Here is a 24,667-nt window from a genome sequence, read left to right on the forward strand (position 1 = left end):
TCACCTAACACTCCTCTTAAAAGTTAACACTAATATTCCTACATAATGAAAAGTTGACAACTTAACATTTTATAATTTTATAGTTTTGTCATATAAATATTATTGTATAAGTATCTATTTTTTCTTTGCATTACCATCCAAATTTAATTATTTTCTATCTATAATGATTCTAATTAAAAATAGTTATAATTACATTTATTTTCTCGTTAATTGTAATTATTAACTCTTAATTAATTACCATCATTAACTACGGATACATATATATTTTCTCTCATTTATTTTAAATCATGATCATCAAATTCATTTTTTTTATCTTTATATTTACTTCTACAGTTTTACTCATTTTTATTATATAAATCAAAATTCACTTCATATATTTTTTTATCTTCTTCTATGTAATTCTATATCTCTTACTCTTTCTCCCTTCCATTATATTCTTGCTAATTTGCACAATTATTTTTATAATCAAATTTTTTTCTTACTTTGGATTTTCTAGAACAATAAAATGTATGTTTTTACAACTTTTTTTTTTTACTTTTGTCTGTCTAATTGTATTTTTTCATTGATTATATATAATTTTTGTAATATATATATCATTTTTTATCATTTCATCAACAACAACAACAATAATAATATTAAAAATACATAATATCATCATTTATGAAAAATAAAATTAAAAAATTAAATATTATTTTTAATTATAAAAATATTATATACACGTTTATATTACATCTAATAGTGTTATTCTTATTTTAGAGTATTTAAATATAACCTAAAAAGACAAAAAAAAATAAAGTGAGTAATTAAAAAGAATGAAAATAAAATTGATTATATAAAATTATAACTATAGTAGGTGTACACTACTAAAACTAGCACCAAATTAGTCATCATATAAAATATATAGTGAAACATAAAATTGTTTTGTCGATTTTTAACAAATTGAAAGTGGTTCGATAACTAGTGGTCTGGGAGCAAAATCTATTCCGCTTTTTGAGTACTAATTTTATTAAAGTACATCAAAGAACCTATTCGATGAAACAAAATAAAAGGAATCTGAAAGATAAACAAAATAAACTTTGAAAATAAATTGACTGAAATCGAAAGAAATTGCATTGAATTTAAATAAAGCAGTAAATTGCTTTCGACAAGATCAGAGGACTTTGAAATTGAAAACAAAGTACTAAAACTTAAAAGAAAACAGAAAGAATAAATTTGCTTGAAAGATAAATTTGGATAAATTTTCAGAGAAAATAAAGGTTACAGAAAATGTAAATGTAATTTAAAAATAATGAAAGGAACCCTACAAAAAAATGACTCAAATGCAGACTCAGAAAGTCCCTAGGATGTGAGTGTTTTTTCTGAAGCAAAGTTTCAACCCTTTCTTCATTGGTCTTTCATCTATTTATAAGAATCTTCGACCAATCAGATTTAAGAGTAACTCCCTCGCATGCTACTCTTCGAGTAATTGTTCCCGCTCCTTTTGCCTAACATGAGTAACCACTAAAATAACCTTCAAAATCTTTAATTCTTCAAATGAACACACCAACCAGCTCCTCAACTGAATACGTCAATTAGCTCCTGCTTCACATTCCTTGACAAAACTCTTCTCGATACAAACTTTATTATTTGAAATACAAAATCATTAGATCTTGAATATAGTATTTCTCGAAATTTAATATTTTCGATCAACAAATTGTCCCATTTGGATTAATGTGTTCTTCGATAACATTTTAAAATAAAACACTTAATCCTATCTGCTCTAACTTCACCACAATAATAAATAGATTTGTTTTAAATGAAATTTATTAATTTTCATTTATTTGTGCCCACTCCGACACGTTCCCCACTACTAACAGTTTCTCTTCCTTCCACTTTCCCTTTTCAAAGAAGTTTCTTTATTTCAAAATTTAAAAAATGCAAAATATGAAATGGCAGGGTGCCTCCTTCATTTTTACGCGCCTCCTTCATTTTTACTTAACAAAATTTCCACTATTACTCAACATTAATTTTTCGTCTCTCAACTTTCACCTCTCTTTTTAAAATTTTTTTACTATTTCTGAATCTTCCTACGCAAATTTTTTTCTTCATAGACAAATCAATCATCAGAACTCCCTTCATATATTTATTAATGGTTTCTTCTTCTGCTCCAAAAACCTTATCTGCTCAAGAAAAAAGCAAAGGCCTCATAACCGAAACCTTTGAACAACCTGATTTGCAGGTTTTGAATCGATTCAATGACATTATTATTGAAGATCCCAAGAATCTGCCCAAGAACAAAAGAATTCTTATCCCTTTTTCACTGCCGATGAAAAAACTTGTTGTTTCGTCGGTCCTTTACAAATCTTGCAGCATACCAAAAAGAATGCCCAAGTTTTTTCCAGTGCCAAAGGAGAGGATTTGCTCATCAAGCAGGACCTTTTCATTGCCCCCTTTACTGATCACAAAAAATCCTTCAGAAATAACCCAAAAATCACCCCCGAGGAGATGACTTCCTTGCCTGGTATCAACACCTCAAACCATCAATAGGTTCTGCTTGGAGGGCACAAGGTATCTACAACCTTCTTCGTCTCTCCCATTTCACACCTACCACATATCATTGGATGATTGGGGATGTACTGAGTTTCTGGAATGAAACCACCAATAATTTTTATCTTCCTTGTGGAATGGTGGGACCCACATTATTTGATATTGTCGCAATTACTAGACTTCCAATAAACTGTCCTGAGACTACATTCGGTATAAAACCAACTCGATCATATCAGATAGTTTAAAAGAACTCTTATAGTGATTTCATCAATTACCACATGGGTCACGAAAACGATCCTGTGACTGATAAAGAAAGTGTTGCTTTCTTATACTACTGGCTGAATGCAATTATCTTTTACTCGATGAGTATTCATATGCAGAAATTGTTCCTCCCACTGGCTACCTTACTTCATGAAGGTCACAAATTTAACTTGGCCAAATTGATTTTGAGAAATTTATATGACAAATTAGGGCACTTAGTTGACTGCCTTCGAAACAAATCCTCAATCAATGTGGGTGGTCCTCTTTGGCTTCTACAAATCTGGTTAAATGCTGTTTTTAAAAAATTCATGAAGCAAGATGGGGGCAACGTTTTAGAGAAACAGCATATAAAAGATTTTCGATTAGCTCCTTTTCAACCGAACTTCAAAAACACCACTTCGACTGAAGATCTCTTCTGGGCTATATTTTCATTATTCCACTCTTGCAAAAGCTTCCAGAATGATCGAAGATTTGACGTTCACCCCCTTTTTTACGTCGAAGCTGTAGACCACCTTAGTTCGAATGTCTCATTTTTTTCGACGACGATGATGAAAACGACGTGGCAAGTGCAACTTGGGAAAATTTTCTTGCTGTTCAGGTATTTTCGATAGAAATACCTCAATACAAGAAAGAGCAATTCAAGGTGACTCTCCATTCTCCCCATTATGTTGCAAGACAAATGGGATTTTCTCAAGCTATTCCATCACCTGTCCCTCGAAAACACAATGCTCTTTGTCATTTCAAATTCAAGTTGAAAAAATACATCCAAAGGTATCTCGACATGAACCAGACATATAAAAACAACTATTCCCACTTGTCTTATGTTTGTAGTGCCTTCATCCCTAAGTCTTTCATCGAGGGGTGTAACAATTACTACTCTTAATACAATCTTACCTTGGATAAGATCAAAGAATCTTCAATAAAAACTCTCCAAGTAACTGAGACCTCACCCAAAAAAGCTCCAAAAATAAAAATTGAAGCTTCTATACAACTCAGACAACCAAAACAAAAAGTCCAGAAAATTTCAACCAAAACTTCAAAATCTGTAGAGGTAAACATTCAATCAACTCTTCCTATTTGAACTTCGATAGTCATATATATTTTAATACACCTTATATCTACTGTGCAACTTCTGATTCAGAAGCGATCATCAAGTTAAAGCACTTCTGATGAAAGTCAACAATCATCTCGTTCTAATATTTTTTCTTCATCTTCCAATGGTTCAGACTCAGATGATTCATCAGAGGCCTCTTCATTCCCACATCTTCAACAAAGAAAATCTGTCCAAGTATAATTATTTTCTAATTTAAACATTTCTTTTCAATTTTGAATTGGTTTTACTTACAAACATTTCTATCATGACAAAGGTTGGAAGGGCTACTCAATCTATTCCTTCCTCACCGATTACACAAATCAGCCTAGAACGACAAGGAGAACAACATGAACTAGAACTTCAAGAGTCTCATTCCTCTGCTCAAACAGTCATTTCGGCCAATCCTATCCAGATTATTCTTCATTCCATCAAACATCGAAAAACAAAACCTGGTGGATCTAATTCCTCAATTTTTAAATATTTCTAATCCTTCTTCTCCTATAATTAACACCAATTCAATTATCAACTCTCTAATTCCACAAACTCTCGATTCACCTTTTTGAGAGATCAGAGAGACCATACCTTCTCCAAAAAAAACACCAAGTCCAATAAAACTAACTTAACCATCTTCTTCATAAGGTCCCGAACTTTCGAAAGAGGCTCTCGACATTGTCCCCGAAGTTCAAGATGTAAACTTGGCTAATCTAGTAGCTGTCTTGACCAAAATCACTCAAGAAGAAGAAATTTCTGCCTCGAGTCCAATTACTGAAGATTTACCAACATCAAATCTTCCTAAAAATCTTAAATCCAACACACTCGAGCAATTAACTTCTCTTCTTAGGCTGTTAACCCACACTGCTGATGAATGGGTAGCATAACATAATTTGAACAGCCTTTTATCTAACATCTTGAGTTTTTCTCTTGAATTCCAGATTCCACCTGAACTTTCCTCCATAGTGAGAAGATTTACCAAGGTTTCGAATAATTTTGTTATCACTCAGGATAGAATAAAGGAAGCCAAAGAAATAACAGCAAAGATCGAAATGGAATCAAAAGAAATGGGTGTTGTCTACCAATCGATTCAAAAGTCATACAAAGAGTTTGACTTAAGAATTGCCTAAGATGCTAGTACCCAAGCCTATTTTGACAAGCGAAAAGAAGAACTCAAAAGAGAACTTGCTAGAATTCAAGAGAAGGAAGCTAAATTGGCAGGGCATTATGCTGCAGCACAACAAAAGAAACAAGATCTCTTCAAAAAATTTTGCAAAGTAGAAACTAAACAAGAAGAGATCGGGAGAAGATATGACAGGGCACAAAACGAAGAGCATGATAAAGTCGAAGCTTATTCTACCTTCAATAGTGAAAGAGCTCAACTTCGAATGGAACTCGAGGAGCTATTAGCTCCTCACTTGCCCAAAATTTGGTATATTGTTCGAATTGAATATTTACTTCATCTGTACTTTCTCTAAACACTACTTTCTATACATCGATATTGTTTCAAGTATTTTCCATTTATCGATTTCACTATATTGCTAGAACCAATATCTTTAATACAATATGCATTCCTGAAATACAAATCAATTACCTAAAAAGGTCCTTCCCAATTATGGGACCATTTACCAAAAAATTTCGATTTCTTTTTCATTGGTAAAATAACTTTTAAAACCAACTCTCCCATACTAAAGCACTTCTCTTTTGCTCGACGATTATAACTTTGAGCAATGTTATTCTTCTGATAAATCATATTCTCAAGTGCCAAAATACTTTCTTGATTTAAATCATTCAACTCATCATACATTGCATTCCAATAATCTTCAACCGGTTAATCATCTTGCCTCATTACTCTTAAAGTATTAAGATTAATCTCTAATGACAACACTGCATCATGGCCATATACCAATTTATAAGGAGACGTATTCGTCGACCCTCTAGGTGAATTTCGATAAGCCCACAATACTTGACTCAAAGTCTCATGCCAAGTTCGAGGTTTTTGACCGATTTGCTTCTTAATCAAATTGATCAATATTTTATTCGTTGCCTCAACCTAACCATTTGCTTGTGCATAATATGGAGTTGAAGTTATCATAGTAATATTTTCCGTGGCAGCAAAATTTTTAATACGTTGACCAGTAAACATACTCCCCTGATCAGTACTCAAAGTTTGAGAAATTCCAAATCGATGAATTATGTATTCCTTTATGAAATCAATAATTTCATTTTGCCCTGTCTCTATTAGAGGAATAGCTTCAACCCACCTTGTAAAATAATCAATTGCCACTAGAATAAATTTATGATTTTTCGAAGAAGGTGGGTGTATTATTCTGATCAGGTCCAAAGCTCAACCTCGAAAAGGCCATTGCTTAATAATTGAGTGTAATTCAGAGGCTGAAATCTGTTGTATTACTCCATGTCGCTGGCACTCCTAACATGCTTTCGCATAATCAATACAGTCTTTGATCATAGAAGGCCAATACACTCGATCTCGTCGAAGTACCCATTTCATTTTCATTCCAGCGCGCGTGATGGGCACCACATATTCCTCTATGAACTTCTCTAAGAGCAATATCTTTTTCCAATTGACTTAAACTCCTAGAAAGGCTACCATCGATTCCCTTCTTGTACAATTCATCAACCATCAACAAAAATTCATTGCTTTTAATTTAGTTTTTCGATCCACCCAAATATTGAAAATTTTCAAATATTCAGCAATTAGTTTTCTCCAATCATCATCATCCCATTCGTCCAAAATCAAAGCCTCTTTTTCTTCAATGGGTACCAGAATTTGACAAACTTTTGCCAATTTTTCCAACATCTCAGGGAGTATTTTATATCTCGATGTGATTTAGGCCAACTCATTAGCAATCTCATTTTGAACCATTGGAATGCGAACCAGAGACACTTTTCGAAAAGACACTAACAACTTCCATGCTATCCATAAATACTTTTGTAACTTCTCGTTATTGCACTTAAACTCTTTAGATAGCTGCTTCAAAACCAATTGGGAATCCCCAAAGATTTGAACATCCAATGCTCCTTTACCAACCAAAATTTCTAAACCCAATATCAAGGCCTCATATTCAGTGACATTATTCTAACAAAGATATTTTAATTCAAAAAAAAATTCTGATGGGGAACCTTCCGAAGAAATGATCAAAATTTCAACTCCGGCACCATCTTTGTGTTTTAAACCGTTAAAACATAGTTTCCAACAATCGGAAACTACATCAACTATATCTTTTTCCTGGTCATTGAGATTGTTCGGTCAATTAACTAGAAAATCTACAATGACCTAACCTTTCACAGTCTTGGCTGGCATATATTGCAAATCGAACTCTGTTAAAGCAAGCACCCACTTTTCTAACCGACCTTTTAATATAGGATAAGATAACATATACTTTATCAAATCTGTCTGTGCAATTACTTTCACAATTTTAGCTACCATATAGCATTTCAACTTTGTACAAGTATAGTACAAAGACAAACACAACTTTTCAATAGGAGAATATCTTGTCTCAATATCGGTTAGTACTCTACTTAGATAATAAATAGCTCTTTCACATCCCTCCTCATCATCCTGAGCTAGCATGCATCCAATAGTACTGGTAGAAGCTGCAATATACAACTTTAAAGGCTTATGAGAATGGACCGTTGCCAATACTGGTGCTTTGGACAAGTAAGCTTTGACTAATTCAAATGCTTTTTGGTGACCTTTTGTCCATTCAAATTGAGACTCATCTTTGAGCTTAACCAAAGATGCAAAGATTCAAGTTCGACCAGAAAGATTTGATATAAATTGTCGAAGGTAATTAACCCTCCCAAGAAAAGATTGTACTTCTTTTTTTTACTTAAGAGGAGGCAAATCTAGAATTGCTTTAGCTTTATTTTGATCAATAGCAATTTTCTTTTTTATGAACAATAAACCCAATTTCCTGCAGATATACCGAATGCACACTTCAAAGGATTCATTTTCAACCCTTTTTTTACGCATTGTAATAAATGCATGCCTTGAATCATCGAGGTGTTGATTTATCGAATTTGATTTAACCATAACATCATCAATATAAACTTCCATGAATTTCCCAATAAATTCATCAAAAATGGTATTCATGGCATGTTGGTATGTTGCACCAATATTTTTTAAAACAAAAGGCATTACTACCCATTCATATGTCCCTAATGCCTCAGGACATCGAAAGACAGTTTTCGATACATCATCCTCAGCAATGAAGATTTTGTTATATCCCGAATAACCGTCCATATATAAAACTTAAGATTTCATTGCCTGCTGCAGAATCGATCAACATATCCGCTATGCGCATAAAATATTCATCTTTTGGAGTTGCATTATTTAAATCTCGAAAATCAATACATACTTGCAGCTTTCCATTATTTTTCATTACTGGAACAATATTCGAAACCATTCAACATAACAAGTGGTTCGAATAAATTTTGCTTTAATCAATTGCTCAATTTCCTCTTTAATTTTCTGATTGATTTCAGGAGCAAAACGTCGAGGAGTTTGCTTCACAGGTCGAGCAAATAGTTTCAATGCCAATTGATGTTCTACAAGAGAACGATCGAGACCAGGCATCTCATGATAATCCCAAACAAAACAATCTTTATATTCAAGTAAAAGAATTAACAACTATGCTCGAAGTGGTTCATCAAGATTCTTAAAAACATAAGTAAGTCGAACATCATCATCAGATCCTATATTAATTTCTTTAAGAGGATATTGTGATTCGAAACCTTTTATAACGTCATCATCTTTTACTGAATATTTCTCAAAACCCAAAGGCTCCAAATTATAAATACAATCAAAGGATAAATCAATAGGCTCATTTGAAATAAAACAAACTTTATTATCAACCAGATCAACAATTGAATCATTTTCAGTACAATGGGCTTTGGCTATATCAATAGTAGCCTGATTGATAATACTATCATGAATAGAAACACAATATGAACTTAAACCGTGACTAAATTCGATTGAAGGAATCGAATCTGTCCTACTAACTGAAAAAATTGAATTGAAATTCCTACATGATTCAAATTCATCAGAAGAATCATCTTTATTTTCAACGGAATGAAAATTACTTATATATTTATTTAAAGTTACCAGGTAATTCAAGGCATTTTGTTCATCTGCCATGGAGAGATGTCTTTGAATCACCTCCTACGCATATTAACAATCCCAACCAGTCGGAGAAAAATCAAGTTGTGGATGATGGAGCCTCACATTCAGACCCTCTGAAGTCAAGAAGCAACCTTCACAATTGTATGAATTGAGTACCCTGTCGACATTTAAAGGCTTTAATTTATCATTATACACCTTAAAATCGACATGTAGCTGTTCAACATACAAAGTGAAATCAGCCTTGATCACTTCAGGTTTCCCTTCACCCGTCCACAAAAGGACACTTTGATGCATGGTTGATGATACAGCTCCAACACCATGGATCCAATTGCGTCCCAATAACGCATTATGATGAGTTTGGAAAACTCTAATTTAATTTGATGATGAACAAACATTATTAAAAATAATTAATTACAAAATTATTAATTTGATCTTAATTCATACTTGCTTAATTAATAATTTTGTTGTGAAGATTTTGTGTCGGGCCGAAAAAAATAGCAAGCCCAATGGAGAAATAAAATTCAGCCTTGTGCAAAAATATATCTAAGAATATGTGGCAAAATTTTTATTGTGATAGTTGGGTCAGATTTAATGGTGTAAGCTTAAATCAATTGTTGGTGCAAGACCAAATAGGTTGGTCCAAAATTAAAAAGGAAATGGGGCCCAACGGTTAAGCTATTCTTTTATCATCATGGTGAAATCCAATTTTTGTTATATAGCTGCATGTTTCCACGGACACCAATCTCCCACTAAGGAATGGATTTCAAATTTATTCAATTGTGTTTAATGTCTTGGAAACATGAAAGAGAAAAAGCAAAGTGATTTGATGGCATTGATGGAAGTCTACACGTTGCCATACAAAGCATGAAAAGTTGCACCTAATTTAATTTATCTTGATATCACTCATAGCTTTGCTTTTCTTTTCTCTTTCTCTACTCTTTCTTCTTTCTCTCTCTCGGTCATTTCCATCAGGAAACATGGAAGCATTAGCAAGCTACCAACAACAAGAAGAAGGAGCTAGTATCAAGACCATCATGATGATGGCAAGAAAAAGAAGAAAAGTATGCTGTGGCTGAGATTTTCACCAAAAATGGTAAGATTTGGTGAGGTAATCTCGAGCTCTTCATACCCAAAAAGAAAGAAGAAGATCTCGGCCAGCAAGGAGAAAATCTTGGAGGCATGGCTTGTCTCTGATTCTACTCAACCACCACAGGAAGTAGCTAGAGTGGCGAAGTGATGGAAGAGGCAGAGATTGGAGCAGATGAAGCCATCATCATCATGAAGCATCAAGGGCCAGAAATCCATCTTAGAGAGCAAGCCAAGGATGAAGCGCTCGGATTGATGAAGAGTGATGACCAAGGAAGAACTAGAGGTATTTGCATGTTGGGTTTTGCATGAGTTATCTCTTCTCTCTCTGTGGCCGAACCGGTTATGTGTGAAGGAAAAGAAGTTAAGCTTGGGTTTTGGTTTAAACTGTAGAGGCTCCCCTCTTCTATAAAAAGGGAGAACAGCCACGATTTGATTTAAGGAGTTAGAAGTAAGCAGTGAGAGTGCAAGGCACAGGATTCTCAGAGCTACCTAAGCTTACAGATTTTCTTCTCCTTCAATGTATTATGTTTAGTATTTTTCTGTTTAATTTTGTCATGTCTTTAGTCTCATGGAAAAAGGCAAATAGTGAGGTTTGTATGAAAAAGCCATAGAGCGGAAAAAGGCAGAGAGTGCAAAATTAAAAGAAAAAGCCATAAATGTCTTAGAGTTCTTTTGTTAATCTATGTTGTGTTTCATGATTCTGTGGAAATCCCCTTGTAAGTTGGGTTAGCACTTTACAGTCTGTAATCAAGAAGATTATAGTGAAATTCCATCATGGTTGTGATGGAGACTGGATGTAGGCTGCACTGCACTTAGCAGCTGAACCAGGATATATCTGGGTGTAATTTTCTCTCTTCTCTACTCCAATTCTGTTTCTATTGCACAGGAGCTCAAACTGAAAAAATATCTCGTGCCAAGTGACGAGACAAAAAGAAAAGTCTCGTACCAAGTGACGAGATAAAAATAAAAGTCTCGTGGCTAGGGATGAGACAAAAATAAAAAAGTCTCCTGAAGTTATCTCAAAGGCCAGCAAGTGTTACTAAGCAAAAATGGGGCTAAGATTCAACCCCCCTTCTCTTAGCTACTGAAACCATCAATTGGTATCAGAGCTTGGTCTCAAAGAGATCAAGCTTTGCAGCTTGGAAAAAAGATCCAAATGGCAGAAAGCAGTGGCTCTAATCTGGTGTCCTACAATCTTACAGAAGGGTAGTCAAGCAACAGACCGCCTCTTTTCAATGGGAAAAACTATACCTATTGGAAAGAGAGAATGAAGATATTTGTGCAGGCAGTAGACTACAGACTCTGGAAGATCATCTTGGAAGGCCCTCAATTTCCAACTAACACAAGTGCTGAAGGAGTAGTCACTCTCAAACCAGAAGCAAGCTGGACCAAGGAAGATAGGAAGAAGGTGGAGTTAAATGCCAAGGCAGTAAACCTGCTCAACTGTGCTATCAGCTTCGAGGAGTACCGACGGGTATCACGATGCACAACGACAAAGGAAATCTGGGACAAATTGCAAATCACTCATGAAGGAACCACCATTGTAAAGAAGACTCGAACAGATATGTTGAACAGAGAGTATGAAATATTTGCAATGAAGGAAGGAGAGTCTATTAATGAGCTATTTGAACGATTCAATATCATCATTGTTGGCTTAGATGCTCTGGAAATTACATATCCTGATTTTGTGCTTGTGAAGAGAGTGCTGAGATGTCTCACAAAAGAGTGGGAAACAAAAGCTTTAATTATTTCTGAGAGCAGTAGCTTAGACTCCATGACATGTGATGATTTGAGAGGAAATCTTCTTGCTTTTGAAAACACCTATTTGAAAAAAGATTCAAAAAAGAAAGGAATTGCTTTTTCTTCTATGACTAACCCTCTGGATGAAGAATCCAGTGATAACTCCTCTGAACATGAATTTGTGTTATTTGCCAAAAAATTCAGGAAAATGATGAAGCTCAAAGGCAAAGACAGCAGCTCAAAGAGAATGAAGAAAGACCTTAGCAAAGTAACTTGTTACAACTGCAAGGAAATGGGAAATTTCAAATCTGACTGTCCCAAGTTAAAGAAGGAGGAGAAGCCAAAAAGAGGAAAGAAGAAGGGACTGATGGCTTCATGGGAAGATTTGGAAAATGACTCGGATGATGATGATGAGGAATCCGAGACCAAGTCACAACCTTGTCTCATGGCAGATCACATAGATCAGGTAGTCTTTCATAACCTTAACACTGAAGATCTTCATCTTATGATAGACCACCTTTCTGAAAAAATAAGATGCTTTCTGCTGGAAAATCAAGAACTTGAACAACAAATCACCATTCTTAAAGCTGAAAACAATTTTCTTAAAGAAAAAGTAAGGGAGGCCGAAACCGCTTGTGATCTTGTTGAAGAAATAAGCAGTTAAAAGCCCAAATTAAGAGCTGTGAAAATGATCATTCCGTTCTTGCATATGTAGATTGTTTTAAAAGAAATGAAGAGTTGCTTAAAGAGGTTAAAAGGCTTAATGAAGACTTAGCCAAGTTCACCCAAAGTTCTAAAAATCTTAATCAAATCTTGGCTAGTCAAAAACCTCTTTATGATAAGGCTGGGTTGGGGTTTTATAAATCTGAAGAAAAATCTCATTTTGAAAACATTGCTTCATCTTCAAATGATATAAGGTATCAAGACCCCACCTACTTTAACAAAACAGCAACTCCAAGATTTTGTAGATTATGCAATCGAAATGGACACTTTCCTATTCAATGTTTCTTTGGTGAAAGAATGATTGGTGATAAAGTTTGTAAAGTTATTTTTGATTATAATGGCTTAGGACATAAGAGATGGTTTAACGTGAAAAGATCCAATAAAATTTGGATACCTAAGGTTACTTAAGCTTGTTTTGTAGGTGTGCCTAGCATCCAAACGGAAAGAAAATATGTGGTATATGGATAGCGGATGCTCTAGGCATATGACCAAGAAAACAACCTTCTTCATAAAGCTTGATAAATATGATGGAGGACTTGTCACTTTCGGTGATGATGCAAAAGGAAAAATAGTGGCTATTGGGAAAGTTGGTAAAAATTTTTCATCTTGTATAAATGATGTCCTCCTTGTAAATGGCTTGAAACATAATCTGCTTAGTGTTAGTCAATTGTGTGATTTAGGTTTTGAAGTTATTTTTAGGAAGTTTGTTTGTTTAGTTGTTTGTGAAAAAAATGGGGAAATTTTATTTGAAGCTAAAAGATGCAATAATGTGTATGGATTGACTCTTGAAGACCTAAAAGAATAAAATGTGACATGCTTTACCTCTCTTGAATTTGAAAAATGGCTTTGACATAGAAAGTTGGGTCATACTAGCATGTACCAAATTTCTAAGCTAGTTAAGAAAAATCTGGTTAGAGAAATTCCAAATATCAAATTTGATAAGGATCTTACTTGTGATGCTTGCCAATTGGGCAAACAAGTAAAATCCTCTTTTAAACCTAAAGATGGAATCTCAACCAAAAGGCCATTAGAGATGTTACATATTGATCTTTTTGGACCAACAAGAACTCAAAGCTTAGGAGGTAAACACTATGGTCTTGTGGTGGTAGATGATTACTCTAGATTTAGTTGGGTACTTTTTCTTGCTCATAAAAATGATACTTTCCATGCCTTTTCCACTCTTTGCAAGAAAATTCAAAATGAAAAGGATTTAAAAATTGCTCATTTAAGAAGTGATCACGGAAGAGAATTTGAAAACCAAGATTTTGAAAAATTCTGTGATGACTTAGGAATTTCTCATAACTTTTCATGCCCTAGAACCCCCCAACAAAATGGGGTAGTTGAAAGAAGGAATAGAAGCCTTCAAGAAATGACTAGGGCTATGCTTTGTGAGAATGAGATTCCTAAATTTTTATGGGCTGAAGCTGTGAATACAGCTTGTTATATTTTGAATAGGACAATCATTAGAAAAGGGTTAAAGAAAACCCCTTATGAGTTATGGAAAGGAACCCCTCCAAATCTTAAGTACTTTCATGTTTTTGGATGCAAATGTTTTGTACTTAACAATAAAGAAAACCTTGGAAAGTTTGATCCAAAATCTTATGAAGGAATGTTTGTTGGATATTCCACCACAAGCAAGGCCTATAGAGTTTATCTCAAAGAGCATAGAACCATAAAGGAATCCATACATGTTACTTTTTGTGATTCTAACTTATTTTCCAGTATTGTAAAGGATAATGATTCAGATTGTGAAGAGGCTGGAACAAGTAAAGAAAATCCCAAATCTGTGCAAACTGAAGAATCTGTCAGTCCGGTTTTGTCTCGTCAGATTGGAGGAGATATTTTCGTTTTGTCTCCTGAGCAAGCACGAGAAACTGAAACAGTGAGACCACCAGAAGTTCATCAAAGCTCAACACCTGTCCAAAAGCCTAGAGAATGGAAGTCCATGAGGGGTTATCCTCATGACTTCATCATTGGTGATCCCTCTCAAGGTGTAACTACAAGATCCTCCACCAAAAGGCAAACCGAACCTAGCAATTTCGCTCTCTTGTCACAAATGGAGCCCAACAATGTCAAACAAGCCCTTGAAGATCCATCATGGGTCAAAGCCATGCAAGAAGAGCTTGCTCAATTCGACAAGAATGAGGTTTAGACACTAGTACACCATCCGGATGGTAAGAAAGTTACGGGTACTAAATGGGTATTTAAAAATAAACTTGGTGAGGATGGACAAGTTGTTTGTAACAAGGCTAGATTAGTGGCCCAAGGTTACGATCAAGAAGAGGGTATAGATTTTAATGAGTCTTTTGCTCCGGTAGCTAGAATGGAAGCAATTAGGTTGCTTCTTGCCTATGTTGCCCATAAGGGTTTCAAAATGTTTCAAATGGATGTTAAATGTGCTTTTCTTAATGGTTTTATTGATAGAGAAGTGTATGTGGCACAACCCCCCGATTTTGAACATAAAGAGTTTCCAAATCATGTTTTCAAACTATCGAAAGCTCTTTATGGTCTTAGACAAGCTCCAAGAGCTTGGTATGAAAGGCTTAGTGCCTTCTTGTTGGAAAACCAATTTCAAAGGGGTACCACCGACACTACTTTATTTATTAAAGCATCTAATGATGATATACTCCTTGTTCAAGTTTATGTTGATGACATTGTATTTGAATCGGCCAATGTATCCTTGTGTGAAGAGTTTGGAAAACTTATGACTAGTGAGTTTGAAATGAGTTTAATGGGAGAGCTTACTTTCTTTCTTGGCCTCCAAATCAAACAAACTCCTAGTGGTACTTTTATTCACCAAGAAAAGTATGCAAAAGAACCTATCAAAAAATTTGGCCTAGAAAATTCCAAACCAATGGGTACACCAATGCATCCCAGCACAAAACTTGAAAAGGATGATGATGGTCAAGATGTGGATGAAACAAGGTATAGAGGAATGATAGGTTCATTAATGTACCTTACCTCCTCTAGACCGGATATTGTCCAAAGTGTGGGTGTATGCTCAAGGTTTCAATCTCACCCAAAGGAATCCCATCTTACGGCCGTTAAACGCATCATTAGATACATTAAGGGGACTTACAATTTTGGATTATGGTATCCTAAATCTGATGACTTTTGTGCAGTAGGATTTTGTGATGCAGATTATGCAAGAGATAGAGTGGATAGACGAAGCACATCAGGCATGTGTTGCTTCCTTGGAAGCTCACTCAATATGTGGTCAAGCAAGAAGCAAGCCACAGTGGCTTTATCCACAGCTGAAGCAGAATACATTTTTGCATCTGCATGTTGCTCTCAATTAATTTAGTTAAAAATCCAATTGGAAGATTACAAATTAAAGATCAATAGTATACCCTTGTTCTGTGACAACATGAGTGCCATAAATATTTCAAAAAATCCTGTTTTGCACTCAAGAACAAAGCACATTGAGATAAAATATCATTTCATTAGAGAACATGTGCAAAAGGGAACTATTGATATTCAATTTGTGAAATCCGAAGATCAACTTGCGGATATTTTCACTAAGCCCCTCTGTGAAGACAGATTCTGCACCTTGAGAAATAGTTTGGGAATGATAGAATTAAGTTCTGTTGAGAATTTGTAAATTTTTTGATTCTGTTTGTTTTTGTCTCGTAGAAAATCAGAAGACAAAATTGAGGACGTGATGAACTGGCACTGATACAGGGGGAGACAGATTCTGATATTAATAATCATGGGCCCAACCAATTTCTTTTACCCACTCCATGACTCTGGCCCGTTTAAGTTCTTCATCATATTTTTATTAAAAAAAATTATAATAATAATAATAATAATAATTTTTGGAGATTATCACATCATATCTTAATAGGGGAGGATAGTAGAAAAAGAGAGTGACTGATCTAATGATACTCTGAATTTTCTGATGTTTACTGCCTGCCAATTTTATTTGATCTGATATGTTGGTTGAACTTTATGTTACTGGATATTTTTGCTTGATTGAATTGTTTGGCAGGAAATATTTTTGAGCATGTTGAGTTTTGGTTACCTATTGCTGCTGCTGAATGCTCTGTTATTCTGCTCTATGTGTATTTGACTCAGGGGAACTATTTTCATGTGTCTTGGATGACTGTACCAAACTTAACTCGATGCTGTTTTGTTTTATGCTTGAATTATTATGGATTGCATTGCTTTGCAGGGTCCCTCCTTGATGACAAAAGGGGGAGAAGAGAAAAAGAGCTGAATTGAAACTGTTATGTTTCATTAAACTTGTTTTGCTTTGTATAATGTGTTGCCCTGTTTTGCTTTGTTTTATGCTCTGATCTGGCTCTATTTTGAACACTCTGTATTAGTGGATTAATTTCGAGTTAAGCTTTTATTGTCATTTGCTCAAATGCATGTGTGCTGACTGGACCATTGTGTTTTGGTGAAAAACAAATATTTTGCCTTTTGTATGTTGTTCTCATTTATTTTGCAGTGCCCTTTGATGCCAAAAGGGGGAGAAAGTGCTGAAAATTGAAATTAACAAAACAGGGATGAAATTCTTGTTTGGATTCATGACCTCCCTCGTTTTAAGTTTCAATATTTTGTTATGTGTTTGATGTTAATAATGCATCTGATTGATGCTTGCTGTTTTGAGTTGATGCTTGAAGCTTTGAAGTTTGTAATTTAATATTTATTTTGGTAAAATATTTGTTGTGCGACATTTGACTTACCTTGATAAAATTATTGTTGTTTAGGTTGCTGTTTTGAATTGTCTTTGGCAGTTCCTTTAACTGTGATATAAATATGAAGTTTGAAAATTGCTATGGTTTGAAAGGATCAAGCTTGATTAAAAATATTTTTCTTATCATAATTATTTTGCTCTTATTTGAATGGAAAATATTTTAAACAGTAATTTATTTTCAAAAGACTTTTTGGTTGATTATAGTTTGAGCATAAAATCAATTTATTGATAACAAATGAGTTTTGATTATCATCCAATTCTGCTCATAAATCAAGCATTCAACATCTCAAAATAAATATGTTGAATAACATTGTTACTTGAAGCTTGATTAAAATTGTTATAGGTTAGTGCTTCCCTTGGTAAAAATGACATATATTAAGGAGGAGCCATGTGACAATTTGAAAGGGGGAGAAATTCAAAAATTTAAAGGGAGTATTCTTTACTCAAACTTTAAATTTCTTTCCATTTCAATTTTTAATAATGCTTGTCATCAAGGGGGAGATTGATGAGTTTGGAAAATTCTAATTTAATTTGATGATGAACAAATATTATTAAAAATAATTAATTACAAAATTATTAATTTGATCTTAATTCATACTTGCTTAATTAATAATTTTGTTGTGCAGATTTTGTGTCGGGCCGAAAAAAATAGCAAGCCCAATGGAGAAATAAAATTCAGCCTTGTGCAAAAATATATCTAAGAATATGTGACTGAATTTTTATTGTGATAGTTGGGTCAGATTTAATGGTGTAAGCCCAAATCAATTGTTGGTGCAAGACCAAATAGGTTGGTCCAAAATTAAAAAGGAAATGGGACCCAACGGTAAAGCTATTCTTTTATCATCATGGTGAAATCCAATTTTTGTTATATAGCTGCATGTTTCCACGGACACCAACCTCTCACTAAGGAATGAATTTCAAATTTATTCAATTGTGTTTAATGTCTTGGAAACATGAAAGAGAAAAAGCAAAGTGATTTGATGGCATTGATGGAAGTCTACACGTTGCCACACAAAGCATGAAAAGTTGCACCTAATTTAATTTATCTTGATATCACTCATAGCTTTACTTTTCTTTTCTCTTTCTCTACTCTTTCTTCTTTCTCTCTCTCGGTCATTTCCATCAGGAAACATGGAAGCATTAGCAAGCTACCAACAAGAAGAAGAAGGAGCTAGTATCAAGACCATCATGATGATGGCAAGAAAAAGAAGAAAAGTATGCTGTGGCTGAGATTTTCACCAAAAGTGGTAAGATTTGGTGAGGTAATCTCGAGCTCTTCATACCCAAAAAAAAAAAAAGAAGAAGATCTCGGCCAGCAAGGAGAAAATCTTGGAGGCATGGCTTGTCTCTGATTCTGCTCAACCACCACAGGAAGTAGCTAGAGTGGCGAAGTGATGGAAGAGGCAGAGATTGGATCAGATGAAGCCATCATCATCATGAAGCATCAAGGGCCAGAAATCCATCTTGGAGAGCAAGCCAGGGATGGAGTGCTCGAATTGATGAAGAGTGATGACCAAGGAAGAACTAGAGGTATTTGCATGTTGGATTTTGCATGAGTTACCTCTTCTCTCTCTGTGGCCGAACCGGTTATGTGTGAAGGAAAAGAAGTTAAGCTTGGGTTTTGGTTTAAACTGTGGAGGCTTCCCTCTTCTATAAAAAGGGAGAAGAGCCACGGTTTGATTTAAGGAGTTAGAAGTAAGTAGTGAGAGTGCAAGGCACAGGATTCTCAAAGCTACCTAAGCTTACAGATTTTTTTCTCCTTCAATGTATTATGTTTAGTATTTTTCTGTTTAATTTTGTCATGTCTTGAGTCTCATGGAAAAAGACAAACAGTGAGGTTTGTATGAAAAAGCCATAGAGCGGAAAAAGGCAGAGAGTACAAAATTAAAAGAAAAAGTCATAGATGTCTTAGAGTTCCTTTGTTCATCTATGTTGTGTTTCATGATTCTGTGGGAATCCCCTTTTAAGTTGGGTTAGCACTTTACAGTCTGTAATCAAGAAGATTATAGTGAAATTCCATCATGATAAAAGTTATTCTTTTATCATCATGGTGAAATCCAATTTTTGTTATATAGCTGCATGTTTCCACGGACACCAACCTCTCACTAAGAAATGAATTTCAAATTTATTCAATTGTGTTTAATGTCTTGGAAACATGAAAGAGAAAAAGCAAAGTGATTTGATGGCATTAATGGAAGTCTACACGTTGCCACACAAAGCATGAAAAGTTGCACCTAATTTAATTTATCTTGATATCACTCATAGCTTTACTTTTCTTTTCTCTTTCTCTACTCTTTCTTCTTTCTCTCTCTCGGTCATTTCCATCAGGAAACATGGAAGCATTAGCAAGCTACCAACAAGAAGAAGAAGGAGCTAGTATCAAGACCATCATGATGATGGCAAGAAGAAGAAGAAAAGTATGTTGTGGCTGAGATTTTCACCAAAAATGGTAAGATTTGGTGAGGTAATCTCGACCTCTTCATACCCAAAAAAAAAAGAAGAAGATCTCGGCCAGCAAGGAGAAAATCTTGGAGGCATGGCTTGTCTCTGATTCTGCCCAACCACCACAGGAAGTAGCTAGAGTGGCGAAGTGATGGAAGAGGCAGAGATTGGAGCAGATGAAGCCATCATCATCATGAAGCATCAAGGGCCAGAAATCCATCTTGGAGAGCAAGCCAGGGATGGAGTGCTCGAATTGATGAAGAGTGATGACCAAGGAAGAACTAGAGGTATTTGCATGTTGGATTTTGCATGAGTTACCTGTTCTCTCTCTGTGGCCGAACCGGTTATGTGTGAAGGAAAAGAAGTTAAGCTTGGGTTTTGGTTTAAACTGTGGAGGCTTCCCTCTTCTATAAAAAGGGAGAACAACCACGATTTGATTTAAGGAGTTAGAAGTAAGTAGTGAGAGTGCAAGGCACAGGATTCTCAAAGCTACCTAAGCTTACAGATTTTCTTCTCCTTCAATGTATTATGTTTAGTATTTTTCTGTTTAATTTTGTCATGTCTTGAGTCTCATGGAAAAAGACAAACAGTGAGGTTTGTATGAAAAAGCCATAGAGCGGAAAAAGGCAGAGAGTGAAAAATTAAAAGAAAAAGTCATAGATGTCTTAGAGTTCCTTTGTTCATCTATGTTGTGTTTCATGATTCTGTGGGAATCCCCTTTTAAGTTGGGTTAGCACTTTACAGTCTGTAATCAAGAAGATTATAGTGAAATTCCATCATGGTTGTGATGGAGACTGGATGTAGGCTGCACTGCACTTAGCAGCTAAACCAGGATATATCTGGGTGTAATTTTCTCTCTTCTCTACTCCAATTCTGTTTCTATTACACAAGAGCTCAAACTGAAAAAATATCTCGTGCCAAGTGACGAGACAAAAAGAAAAGTCTCGTACCAAGTGACGAGATAAAAATAAAAGTCTCGTGGCTAGGGACGAGACAAAAATCAAAAAAGTCTCCTGAAGTTATCTCAAAGGCCAGCAAGTGTTACTAAGCAAAAAGGGGGCTAAGATTCAACCCCCCTTCTCTTAGCCACTGAAACCATCACATTATAACTGGCCTTCGATGATACAACCACGAAGACAGTATTTTAATCAGAAGATCCAACTTGCACACCAAGAGTTACTAACCCCTTTGCAGGAGTAGATACTCCACTATAGCCAATTACCGAAATGTTGGTTGGGATCAGATCATCAAGATACTTCCCTATCTTCATTAACATTCTTTCTAGCAATAAACTTATTGGCGCTCCCCCATCAATTAAAACCTTATTCATCTTGATTCCACTCATAGAAGCTATGATATTCAATGGACGAAGATGAGACTTTTGTTTTTTAGTAGGCCTCTGGAAATAGCCTGGTTCATCTCATATTGAATGAATGAGAAAATCTCCTCATCTTCTACATCGTAGTCTTCACACGGATTTCCTACATATTCTCCCAGATACTCATTTAGGATTATCGAAATAATGCTCACCATCTCATCATCGCCCTCTTCGAAATACTCCTCATCTAAATCAGCATCTTTCTTTTTAGTAACCTCTGGGGTTACCATCATAGCCTTGATAAAGGAGATGGAATCTCTTTCGAGTATGTTTCCCCATCAGTAGGGAATACCACCCTAGAATGAACAGAAGGAGTTGCCCCCTTGGTTCTGTCACTCTGAGACACCCTTGGTACCTAACGTCCATCCCTTCCTCTATGATTTCCTCTGGCTCGACCTTGGAAATAAGAATAACAACCTCGAGGGAGACCTCGATGGCTCCACTGTGAATTATGCATGTACTGAGCATCTCTATTACGAAATTCTTGGCAATTTTGTATCCATTGGACACCTAAAGCCTGTGAACAAATCAAAGGTGCAGAAAGATTTCTTTGAGAGACACTAGAACTCTGTCCCTTTACCCTTCGAGTTGGTTGCCTCTGATGAACCTGCTCTTCTTTATGAGCCAACTCTTTCTTCATTCATTCTTTCTCAAAAATTACCGCAGCCTTAGCATCAAAGATTGCATTACATCAAGAACACAGAGATACATCCTAATTTTTCAATTTTTGTTGCATTAAAAACTCCAACAACCCATCACTAACTCCAGGATAAACTGCTCGAACATTAGACTCGAAGTCCCCCAGAGTAGTATCAAAGTCATAAGAGAAACTAACTATATTAACACCAAAATATGGTTCAGCAAAACTACCTCCAGCATCGAAGGGATCGGAATCAACCTTCATTTCTTTGTTTCCATCATTGAATTTCAACCTCCCTTCCATGATTGTTTCTTGTATTAAGTCCCTGAAATAAACGCAATTATTAGTTGAATGGTTAGTTGCTTGATAAAATTTACAATAAGGTTTCCCTTTTAAATTCTTTATTGAAAGCAAAGTCCTGCCTTCTGGCAAGATTATCTGTTTATCTTTAAACAACACATCAAATATTTGATCTGATTTTGAAATATCAAAACTATACTTTTCCCACCTTTATGTTTCGAATCATTCGATTTATCAACATTCAAAATTTTCTTAGGTAAAGAACAAACATAAAGTGGCCCTTTCTTTAATTCAGCCAAATCGACTTCTGTTTCAAAATCAAATTCCTCATCCGAGGACTCCATTGCGACATATGACACTTTATTTTTTCGAGAAAAAGATTTACTTTTTAATTTTCTCTCATTTTTATACTTCTCTTTTTCTTTTCGCATAATTTCAACCTGTGGTACCCTTTCATCTAAATGGGCCAAATCAGGTATATGAACATTAAGCAACTTTCGGCGCATATAAAAATCTAACCCTATAATTGCTATCTTTACTACCCCATTCTCTAGGAGAGATACATAACTTCGAATTCTGGCATTTTTGAAACGGATCATATAATCATCAATTGTTTCTCCATCATCACATTTCAAAGCCACCAGATCGGTAACTGTTACGTTCAACTCCCCTCTATTAAATTGTGAGTGGAAAGCACTTTCTAACTGTGCCCAAGTTACCATCGAATCAGACCTAAGATTTAAAAACCAAGTAAATGCATTCTTCGTCAATGAAGAAGGAAAGAACTTCATTTTCAAATTCTCATCATTGGCCAAATTGCCTATCTTAACTAAATATCGAGTAATATGCTCAGTAGTCGATTTGCCAACTTCTCTAGCAAATTTTGTAATTATTTTAGAATTTTTCACCCCTCAAGGTACCTCTGCCATTTGAACAACAGCAGAAAAAGCCAAGAAAAAATAAGGTCGATTCATAAAACTCACATTGAATCCCACCCTATTGAGCACATACTCAACAATTCTTGTGACTTGATAATGCTCACCACCTCGATTAGCTCACAATCGAGCCAACACATCATTAGCGTTTTGGCCACGATGAATCATTCGAGGATTTTCTCCACCTAGGAAGGCATCATCATTTTCATTTTTAATCAAATTTTCAATGTCTTCATAGTTTCCTTCCATATTCTGCCTGTCACCCTCATCATAATCAACAATTCAAGAGATCCGCTCTACTTGTTTAGCAAGACGCTCAAACTTTGTCTCCTGATCTGCCATCATAGGGTTCAAGATTGTAGTCATTTGTTGGGTTAACAAGTTAACCAAATCATGACAACTTTCATCAACATGTTGTCGAAATGCTGCCATTGAATTGGAAGCATTCAATGTAAAATCCACATAATAATCTCGAGAATACTCGGGATATTGTTGTAATGGTTGAGCATTATTCGTCCCAACTGTGCCTCCAAATTGAACTAGAGGAGCAAAACCACCTATTGATGGCGTGTAACCTAGAGAAAGGCCAGAAGGAGGTCAACCAACAGTTACTGGAGGTTGAGTTTGTAATGTGCTACCACGTGGGCGTGTATTACGCACATTATTCCCTATTTGGGAACTAGTAACCACCACACTTTCATTCAACACACTTTCTTCCGGACGTGAAGTCACATCCGCTTCTGCCATGCGTACAATTCGTCAACTTCTCAATTGCATACACTATGATAGCAACACAAAATCATTTGACACACTTAAACTTTAAAACTGTCCCACCGGGCGTGCCAATTTGTTTTGTCGATTTTTAGAAAATCGAGAATGGTTCGATATCTAGTGGTCTGGGAGCGAAACCTACTCCTCTTTGAGAGTACCAGTTTTATTAAAGTGCATCAAAGAACCTATTCGATGAAACAAAATAAAAGGAAATCTGAAAGACAAATAAAATAAACTTTGGAAATAAATTGACTGGAATCGAAAGAAATTGCATTGAATTTAAATAAAGCAATAAATTGCCTTCGACAAGATCAAAGGATTTTGAAATCGAAAATAAAGTGATGAAATTTAAAAGAAAACAGAAAGAATAAATTTGCTTGAAAGATAAATTTGCAGAGAAAGTAAAGGTTACAGAAAATGTAAATGTAAATTAAAAACAATGGAAGGAACCCTACAGAAAAATGACTCTAATGCAAACTCAGAAAGTTCTTGGGATGTGAGTGTTCTTGAGTGTTTTTTCTGAAGCAAAGTTTCAACCCTTTCTTCATTGGTCTTTCAGCTATTTATAAGAATCTTCGACCAATCAGATTCAAAAGTAAATCCCTCGCATGCTAGTCTTCGAGTAACTGTTTCCGCTCGTTTTACCTAACATGAGTAACCGCTAAAATAACCTTAAAAAAACTTTAATTCTTCGATTGAGCACACCGATCAGTTTCTCGATTGAATACGTCAACTAGCTCTCGCTTCACATTCCTTAACAAACCCTTCTCGATACAAACTTTATTCTTTGAAATACAAACTCATTAGATCTTGAATATAGTATTTCTTAAAATTTAATACTTTCGATCAACAAAAATATACATAGAAAATAAGTTAAAAATACATATATTTATATACACATACATAATGACTTATTTAGTGATTGAATTTTGT

The sequence above is a fragment of the Arachis ipaensis genome, chromosome B5 (assembly GCF_059453495.1).
Source record: "Arachis ipaensis isolate K30076 ecotype BB chromosome B5, ASM5945349v1, whole genome shotgun sequence".
In the NCBI taxonomy this organism is placed as follows: domain Eukaryota; kingdom Viridiplantae; phylum Streptophyta; class Magnoliopsida; order Fabales; family Fabaceae; genus Arachis; species Arachis ipaensis.